Here is a 10,104-nt window from a genome sequence, read left to right as displayed (position 1 = left end):
TGTTCACATATTTATTGAGTCATATTTAGGACCTAGGATCTGGAACATAATCTGTAGCTTTTTAGGTTAGAGATGAACTACTTTTGTTTTAATATATTTTGTGAAATTGTTCCTTGGCATTATATAATTTTTTACATTAAGATCAATCTATGGCACAAAAACAGACACATAGACCAATGGAATAGAATAGAAACCCCAGAACTAGACCCACAAACGTATGGCCAACTCATCTTTGACAAAGCAGGAAAGAACATCCAATGGAAAAAAGACAGCCTCTTTAACAAATGGTGCTGGGAGAACTGGACAGCAACATGCAGAAGGTTGAAACTAGACCACTTTCTCACACCATTTACAAAAATAAACTCAAAATGGATAAAGGACCTAAATGTGAGACAGGAAACCATCAAAACCTTAGAGGAGAAAGCAGGAAAAGACCTCTCTGACCTCAGCCGTAGCAATCTCTTACTCGACACATCCCCAAAGGCAAGGGAATTAAAAGCAAAAGTGAATTACTGGGACCTTATGAAGATAAAAAGCTTCTGCACAGCAAAGGAAACAACCAACAAAACTAAAAGGCAACCAACGGAATGGGAAAAGATATTTGCAAATGACATATCGGACAAAGGGCTAGTATCCAAAATCTATAAAGAGCTCACCAAACTCCACACCCGAAAAACAAATAACCCAGTGAAGAAATGGGCAGAAAACATGAATAGACACTTCTCTAAAGAAGACATCCAGATGGCCAACAGGCACATGAAAAGATGTTCAGCGTCGCTCCTTATCAGGGAAATACAAATCAAAACCACACTCAGGTATCACCTCACGCCAGTCAGAGTGGCCAAAATGAACAAATCAGGAGACTATAGATGCTGGAGAGGATATGGAGAAACGGGAACCCTCTTGCACTGTTGGTGGGAATGCAAATTGGTGCAGCCGCTCTGGAAAGCAGTGTGGAGGTTCCTCAGAAAATTAAAAATAGACCTACCCTATGACCCAGCAATAGCACTGCTAGGAATTTATCCAAGGGATACAGGAGTCCTGATGCATAGGGGCACTTGTACCCCAATGTTCATAGCAGCACTCTCAACAATAGCCAAATTATGGAAAGAGCCTAAATGTCCATCAACTGATGAATGGATAAAGAAATTGTGGTTTATATACACAATGGAATACTACGTGGCAATGAGAAAAAATGAAATATGGCCCTTTGTAGCAACGTGGATGGAACTGGAGAGTGTTATGCTAAGTGAAATAAGCCATACAGAGAAAGACAGATACCATATGGTTTCACTCTTATGTGGATCCTGAGAAACTCAACAGGAACCCATGGGGGAGGGGAAGGAAATAAAAAAAAAAAAAAGAGGTTAGAGTGGGAGAGAGCCAAAGCATAAGAGACTGTTAAAAACTGAGAACAAACTGAGGGTTGATGGGGGGTGGGAGGGAGGGGAGGGTGGGTGATGGGTATTGAGGAGGGCACCTTTTGGGATGAGCACTGGGTGTTGTATGGAAACCAATATGTCAATAAATTTCATATATATAAAAAATAAAAAAATAAAAAAAAAAAAGATCAATCTAGTTGTTCTGTGAAAAGGAAGTCTATGCAAAGGCCCAATGAGCCGTAAGGCCCAATGAGTCAAAAGACTCCAAAGGCCCAATGAGCCGTAAGACTGAAGAAAGAGGCTGTCAAGGCCAGCTTGACAAGAAATGGTTTGTTAAGGGGACTTTGGGACAGAAATGTGTTTTGGGGATGCTGAAAGATGAATAGATCTCCACACTCCCACCTCCTGTAAGACCTGCTTTAATACCCCTAGAAGATGGGAAGTACATGCTGTGGGACCACCCAGAAGGAAATGTTTGAGAATTATTGTATCTACAGAGCAGCTCAAGGACTTACTTAAGGGTATGTTTAGACAGTAAAAAGGAACGTGAGAGGGGGGTTGTGTTCAAGAAGGCTTCAGGTCACAGAGCTGTCATCATGGTGGATTTGTTCAAAATGGCGTGAGTTTGGTTCTTACATTAGTACATCCTCTAGACTGTCTCGACATTTAGATTTGTCTGTCTCGGTTTTTTGCCAAGAGGGAAAAGCAAGTTGTGAGCCTAAGAAGCACAACTACCTCTAACATTTTTAAATAAGAACTTTGGTCTGCTTTACATACAAATGTATATCATCAAAAATTTTATTTTTTTTCTCTTTCTTGTATTGGGGAAGGGTCTAGCTCTGCATACCTCTATGCCTCCCCTCCCTCTCTTTAACTATCAAAGGAATTTGAAGGAAAGGAGAAAGAATCAGACTAGGCAAAATAACACTCTGGACGCTACTTCATATGAAATGAGTTTCAATTATCAAGTTCCCTACAGTGCACACCAAAGAACCAGCTGAAAGTGGTTAGGAAGTGTCAGCAATTTTAAATGTGTTACTAATTATTTCTGTACCTCATCAACAACTCAGCACTTTTATTCTTGGTAACCATGACTCATCCTCTTCATCCATTCATCATTTTGATTAACTTTTTCTATGATGGTTATTTGCATGACTTTATGAGAAAAATGACCCAAAAAAGGCATTCTATCCTGGATGTCATTCAGAGATGACAGGATGGCACTTTCCAGCTGCTTCTCTCCATTACCATATTTTGCCTGTTCTTACTGTTTTGTTTTGTTTTGTTTTGTTTTGTTTTGTTTTGTTTTGTTTGTTTTGTTTCAGCGGGAGAACTGAAAAGTGAGTATAGTGTTGCTGAAGATCTGAGTCCAGGTCCGACAAGGTTTTTTTGATGATTTATGCTATATGAACTATATTTTGAATACTGTGCTCTGAAACCTTTTAAACACTGTACAAATGTCAGCAATAGATATGCACGATCATGTATATGCATAGGTTTTAATCCTATGATCCTTTAACACCAATGAGGTCAGGACTCCCATTGTATTCCTAAAAGCCTAAACTTAAAACTGCCTAAATCATAGGCTGCATTCAATAAATACTTCTTAAATAAAAAAATAGGTGTAAGAACCAATATTGTCAAAAATACAAATCAAATATAATAAGGAATTATTGCACTATCTATAACATTGAATTCTCTCCAGAAAGGATGAATTGTATTACTAGAAGGCTATTTCTCAACTGAGCACTTTGATGAATGTCTAAATATAAGTTTGGAAGTATAAGGCGGAAAACATGCAATTATTTTCCAAAATATTACAGAATCCCTGAATGGAGACGAGGTAACCTTAGAGGTTAAGTGCCAATAAGAGGAAGAGAGAAAACTCTGAACAGCAGCAGAGCCTTGAAGGGACTTGGAAGAACAAGAATCACTAAAATGGGGCTTTATAATTGTTTGCTTTAGAATATGCAATGTAATGAACGCTTCCTCTGCCTTCCTACAAAATATTTAGTAAATTCTACACTTTTCACTAACGGAAGAATAGTCTATTGGGGAACTTGAGAAGTCTGTAGTAGCTGCTTGCCTCATGAGACATGTTTCTGGGTGATGAAAGCCCACAAGAAAACAGGATTATGACAGTGTAAACCTTTGAGTGGGAGGTTTTCGGAAATGTTGACGAGACTGTTGGCTTACCCAGGTCATCAGTGAGATGGTGGGCAAAGTTGAATTCTAGCTAGATCAGATGTTGCAGAAAAACCAAGCTGTCATCTGGACTCCATGCTGCCCACTCAGAGTGGAAGAATGGAATGCCTCAGAGGGATAGGACTAAGATGCTCTTTGAATATCTTTTCTACTATGCAACTTTCAGTTCTCCATAAACTATCAGCTGATTACCATCAAAGAGCTCTGTGACACTTATCTTCTGACTAAGCTCCTAACAATTATCAGTATTTATAATTATTATGATACGTACCATTTTTTAAGGTCATACAACATGACAGGCATGGTGCTAAGACTTAACAAGTGTTATCTCATTTATGAGTATTTATCTATAATATTCCTCATGAGGTAAGAAATAGTATGCCTGGAACAGTGTAATTGATACATAAATGCTTTTTCAATGAATGAATTAATACTAATAGCTGGTATTTACTCAACCCTTAGTATGTGCCAGACACTCTTCTAAGCACTCTCCATAAACTAATTCACTGAATCTTCAATACAATCCCGTGGGGTAGATAATATTAGTATTCCTATTTCCATTGCACAGAGAAGGTAAAGATTCATAGAGTCATACAGCTAGTTTAAACCTATGCAGTCTGGCTTTAAATTCCACCCTCTGAACCACCACCAGTCTTCCAAATGAATGACCTAAGACAAACAAGGCTGAGAAAAGTTAAATAACTTGTCCAAGTTCACCTATCAAGTGAGAGCAGACACAGGACTCAAACTCAAGCCTGGCTGTCTTCAAAACCCACACTCTTAAGTGTCTCATGCAAAAAAGACCAAAAGCATCAATTATAATGTGTATAATCCATTGTAAGTATAATAACTCATTACGAAATGGGTTCTAAACAACAGAGTCCAAATCTTCTTCAAGTTTCTCACTAGTCTTAGAACCTCTGGCTAAGACTTGGCAGCCTAGAAGCAGTGCCAAACTCTTGGGAACCAGTCAGGGCAGAAGTACGAGTAAGGTACTTTCTGGGCAAAGTCAGGGGAGTCAGAAGTACCCTACCAGTAAGGGAGGTCAAAGACCATTAAATTCGGCATTATTTTGATTAAACAGGTATTCCAGCAGCAAATCAGGGCTAGTTTCATGGGCACATACTCAATACGGTCACACAGGGTTCCATACTCAGAAAAGCCTTGCACTCAGAATTTAATATTCCACAGCCTCCATCTTGAAATGACAATCTAAGGAAAACAAGGCTTAAAAAAGTTGAATAACTTGGCTACGCTTATCCACTGAATGAGATCATTTGAATTTGCATTTTGTAAATGAAATCTGGTAGCAAAATGGAGCATGCACAGAGCCTTGGAGCTTCACTCAGGAGTGGCCCACTCCTATTCTTTTCCCTGCTTCATCCTATGAATACTAACACCTTAACCTTGGGAGAGGGAGTGCTCACAATCTGTTGTCATCTGCCCTCCAGCCTCAGGAGGGCCTAGGTACAGGTACAGGTACAGGTACAGGTATAGAAGGGTTGGTGTTAGACACATACCCCATGGAGTAGGTCAAGGCAATGACTGTCTTTACCCTGGCCTGGCAGAAACACAGGGTATTTGGTAGGTAACTTGGCAGAGGTTTCTCACTCACTCCCACCCATTTCTAAGCCAAGTACCAAGTATATCTCAGAGTAGAAATTACAATCCATAGGAAGTCAGCTGCCCACCATGGACTGAGACATGGGCCTGTGGGAAAGGGAGATTAACTTTTCTGCCCCTATCAGGAGCCCTACATTTTCATTTAGTCCTGGGTCCCACAAATTAAGTAACCATTCCTTCACCAGAACAACACAGAGCTTTAATTACATGGTTGGAAACTAAACTCTCAATTCCATTATCACCTAGCTTAGCATTAATATAGGTAGAAGAGTAGAAAGAATATTTTTTTTTAATTTTTTTTTTTAACTTTTATTTATTTTTGAGACAGAGAGAGACAGAGCATGAACGGGGGAGGGGCAGAGAGAGAGGGAGACACAGAATCGGAAGCAGGCTCCAGGCTCTGAGCCATCAGCCCAGAGCCCGACGCGGGGCTCGAACTCATGGACCGCAAGATCGTGACCTGAGCCGAAGTCGGACGCTCAACCGACTGAGCCACCCAGGCGCCCCAGAAAGAATATTTTATAATTAGACTTGCAAATAAAAGAGAGGGTCTAGAATACCATTCTTTTACAACAGCTGTATTTCCATGGTAGTGTTTGATCTTTGCTAGTTTGTGTGTTTGTGGCAATTTCTTTTTACTCATATTCAAAATTCTTCAGAAAGATCAGCAGACTAGGAGTCAGGAAGAAAAATTGTTCTAGTTCCAACAGCATACTAACTTGCTATGTGAGATTGAAAAGGCCTTTTCTGCCTTTTAGATTCTCTGAACTACAAAACAAAATAGATGAATTATGATCTATCTCTGAGTTACTTTGAACTGCAAGGTCTATGATTTTGATTCCTACATGTTCATTCTTCAGAAAGTCACCTACTCATACAGTTTCAACAACCACCCACATATATATGTCTAAGAGTTACAGCAATAATTACAATCATTGGTACTTACCAGGATAGTGCATTATATGAATTATCTCCTTCAATTCTTCAGTGTATTATAAGAAAAAAAAATGACTACTCTTCAACTTATCTCTGGATAAACAACTTTTTTTTCCTTAAGTTAATTTTGGTAAATTAGGTTTGTCTAAGATGTAGTCAATTTTGATTTTTTTTTTTCAGAAAGTTTACAATCTCCTCTGAGTTTATGTCTGCAGTGTCTATAATGGTGTCCCCGTTTTACTACTGTTGCCTTCTTAATTCTGTTTTTGATCAGTATAGACAGAAGTTTTCCAGTTTTTAAATTATTTTATGATTGGTTCCTGATTCCTTATTTTCTTAATAAAACTAAAAAAGCAGTTGGAATAAAGAGGTTGGTTGGTTTATTTATTTATTTATTTATTTAAAAATGAAGGTTAGTGGGGTAACAGTTGGAGGCAGGAAACAGATTCTATAAGGACTTTGGCTTTACTCTGAGTGAAATGAAAAAACTACTGCGTGATTTTGAGCAGAAATGAGATATGATTTGCCATATGGTTAAAGGATCTCTTTGTTAAACACAGACCATAAAGAAGATAGAGTAAAAGCAGGAAGATCAGTCTATTGCCATAATCCCATCAAAAAACTAGGATTACACCAGTAGAAGTGATAGAAAGAAAACAGATTTGAGATATAATTTAGAGATAGGGCCAATATAATTTAATAAAGCATTGAAGGTAGTATAAGAGAGTCAGAGAATAGTGAAGCAGTACACCAAGTTCTATGGCCTGAGCAACTGAGAGATAGAGCTGTCATTAGCCAAGGTGGTTTTATTTTGTTGTTATTTGTTTCTATGATGGTATGGGTTGAAAAGTACTGTTTTGAACATACTGACTTTGCAATGTCTGTTAGATGTCCAAATAGAAATGTTGACTGGCCAACTGGAGAGAGATTGAGCTAAAGATATAAATTTGGAAGTCATTAGCATACAGATGGTATTTAAGGCCTTAAAATCAGGTGAAAGCATGAATCACTGAGGAAATTAAATGTAAAAACAAAAAAAAGCTAAAAAATAAAGTTCTGGGGTGGTCTCCAACTTTAAAATGTAAGGAAGAAGAGGAGAAACCAGTGAAGACAGACCATGAGGGACCAGCAGAATAGGAGGGAAATGAAGAGAATGTAGTATCCTGAAAGTCAAAGGCATATATCAAAGAGAAGGGAATAATTAACACTGTAAATGTTACTTACAGGTCAAAGAAGATGAAGACTAAGAATTAGTCTTTTGATTTAGCAAAGTGAAGGTCATTGGTTACCTTAATGGAATGAGTAAAAGCCTGATTAATTAGAGCATGTTAAGAGAGAATGGGAGGAATGGAATTGAAAACAAAGTGTAGACAACTCCTTCAAGGAGCTTTGTTGTAAAAGGGGCAAAGAAATCGTAGTAGACGGGAAGAGGATTAGTTCAATAAACGTTGTTGTTGTTTCATATGGGACAGATGGTACTTGAATGCTGAAGTGAGTGTTTCAGTAAAGTGCAAATTTGATGTTGTAAGAGGCAAAGGAAAGAATTGCTGGAGCAATGTCATTGAGTAGTAAGAAGGGATAGTCTGTTCTGTACAAGTAGAGACATTGGCTTTGGGTAAGAACATGGCTGTATCATCCAAGTGGGAAGGCAGAGTATAGGAATATAATGCTGGTATTAAACATGGTGTTGGCAATCTGGAAAGTCTCTTTTGATTGTTCTAAGTGTATAGAAGAAGAAGAAGAAGAAGAAGAAGACGCTCAAGTAATATTGAAGATGGGGTAAAGAGATGTTAGAATTTTGAAAAGAAAGAAAGGTATGAAGTAGTCATCTAGACAAGTGGGTGAGTGAGTGGACTGAGCTACAGAAATTATGTTTGCTTGGTAGCATTAAATTTAAAGTGGTATCACTCAGTGTGGTTCTGTGCTTTATGTTCTGCATCAACTATGTTCAATGGACAAGTGTAAATGGAGAGAAACAGAAACTTGGCTTTAGCTATAGCTGCGCCAAGTCAACTGCAATGAAGCCTAAGAATGACAAAACTGTCAGGTAATATAGAAGAGAGTGATTTATATCCATTCCCCCATCGAATTTAAGTGATCAAGAAGGAGAATAAGGATATCATGGGGGATCAGGGGCATTAGAATGTTAGTAGGATCAGTGGATTGATAGTCACAGCAGGATAGAAGAATTATACATTTTGATCTGATGTTTATGTTTTAAGAAATCTTTTAGACTTTGTCCAGCAATTTTAATTGAGCAGTTGCTCCAAATGATCTTATTACCAGAACTAGAAACTCCTTCTAGCTTTGAAACTTATTTATTTATTTGCTTCATTCAAATGTCCATCCAAATACAATAGTCTGCTGATTTTGTTTTACCGTGCCTTTCTCTCATCACTATCCCATCTGGGTATATGGAAGCTCATAATCTATTTTATAGCTATTAGAATAAGAGGGCTTTTTCTTCAAATATTATTTTGATTATTTCTTATCATATAGATAACCAAATATTGCAGAATTAAATTTTTTGCTGCCTTCAATTTCTAAAATCCAATATGGTACATAAGTATTTTTAAATATTGAAACTTCCTTCAACAGGCCTTCTACTGTCTTTAATATTTTGTATTGTGTGCTTTCTTGCAAAACTGTGTATTGTTTTGTGTCTCTTGCTGTTTGAACTGGTAACTTTGATTTTAAGAACCATCAATGTTGCTGAGTATAGATCTAGTCTATTGTTTCACATAGTTGCTTAGTATTGTAGGGTGAGCAACCACACAGATTTTTTTTTAATTTTTTTTAACATTTATTCATCTTTGAGAGGCAAAGAGAGACAGAGCATGAGTGGGGGAGTAGCAGAGAGAGAGGGAGACCCAGACTCTGAAGCAGGCTCCAGGCTCCAAGCTGTCAGCACAGAGCCCAATGCGGGACTCGAACTCACTGACTACGAGATCATGACCTTGAGCCAAAGTCAGACACTTAACCGACTGAGCCACCCAAGCGCCCCAGCAACCATACAAATTTTATCTACCAGTTTCCAAGGGACAGACACCCCAGTTGCCTCCTAATCCCCACTGCTATTAACAATACTGCACCATGTGATAATTTCTTTAGCATACATACTATACCCAAAATTACTGGGTCACAGAGGTAGAAATAATTATATTTGGAGGGATGGCTCCCAGATTGGCCATTTCAATTTACCTCCCACCAGCAAATATGAAGGTTCTCATATCCCTGACCATATTTTCCAGCATCCAAGTTTCTAGTTTTTTAAAAGATATAAATGATATATAAAAGATATTAACATCCACAATATATGAATTCTTCCATTCTGTTAGCTCTTAACTTTGCCTATGGTATCTTACACTAATAAGAAATCATTCATTTTGATATAACCAAATTCATCAATATTCGCCTTACAGTTTGTTCTTTTAAAATTTTACTTAAGAAGTCATTTCCCATCCCTAGATCTCAAAGGCATTTGCCTATACTTTCTTCTATTAACTATATAGTTTTACCCTTCATGTTTATAGTCTATTTTTGAATGCTGTGTTAGCAATCCAATTTATTTTTATGCATATGGTAAACCAGGTCTGCCAAGAACATTTTCCAAGTAACCCATACTCTTCCCCTTGACTTGCAGTGACACCTTCACTATAAATTAAGTATAAATGCACATTCACACATGAGTCTGTCTCTGTGTTCTCTGTTCCATTCTGTTAGTCAATTTTCTGTTCTTGGGCCAACTTCTCAACATCTGATAGCATAAGCAAGACTTACCCTTACACACGCATACTCTTTATTCTTCTTAAACTTGATTTAACTATTTGAGAACAATGATTCTTCCTGGTAAGTGGAAAATACAACCGGTATTGTGACTGGAATGACATTTATCTGCTAATTTATAGATTAATTCAGGATGTTTATGGTATTTTCACAATACTGTCTTCTTAACCAG

The sequence above is a fragment of the Lynx rufus genome, unplaced genomic scaffold, assembly GCF_022079265.1.
Source record: "Lynx rufus isolate CCGP_SWC_20201006 ecotype Redwood Valley unplaced genomic scaffold, mLynRuf1.p SCAF_3, whole genome shotgun sequence".
NCBI lineage: Eukaryota > Metazoa > Chordata > Mammalia > Carnivora > Felidae > Lynx > Lynx rufus.
The sequence above is the reverse complement of the archived record's forward strand: the minus strand, read 5'-3'. Positions refer to the sequence as shown.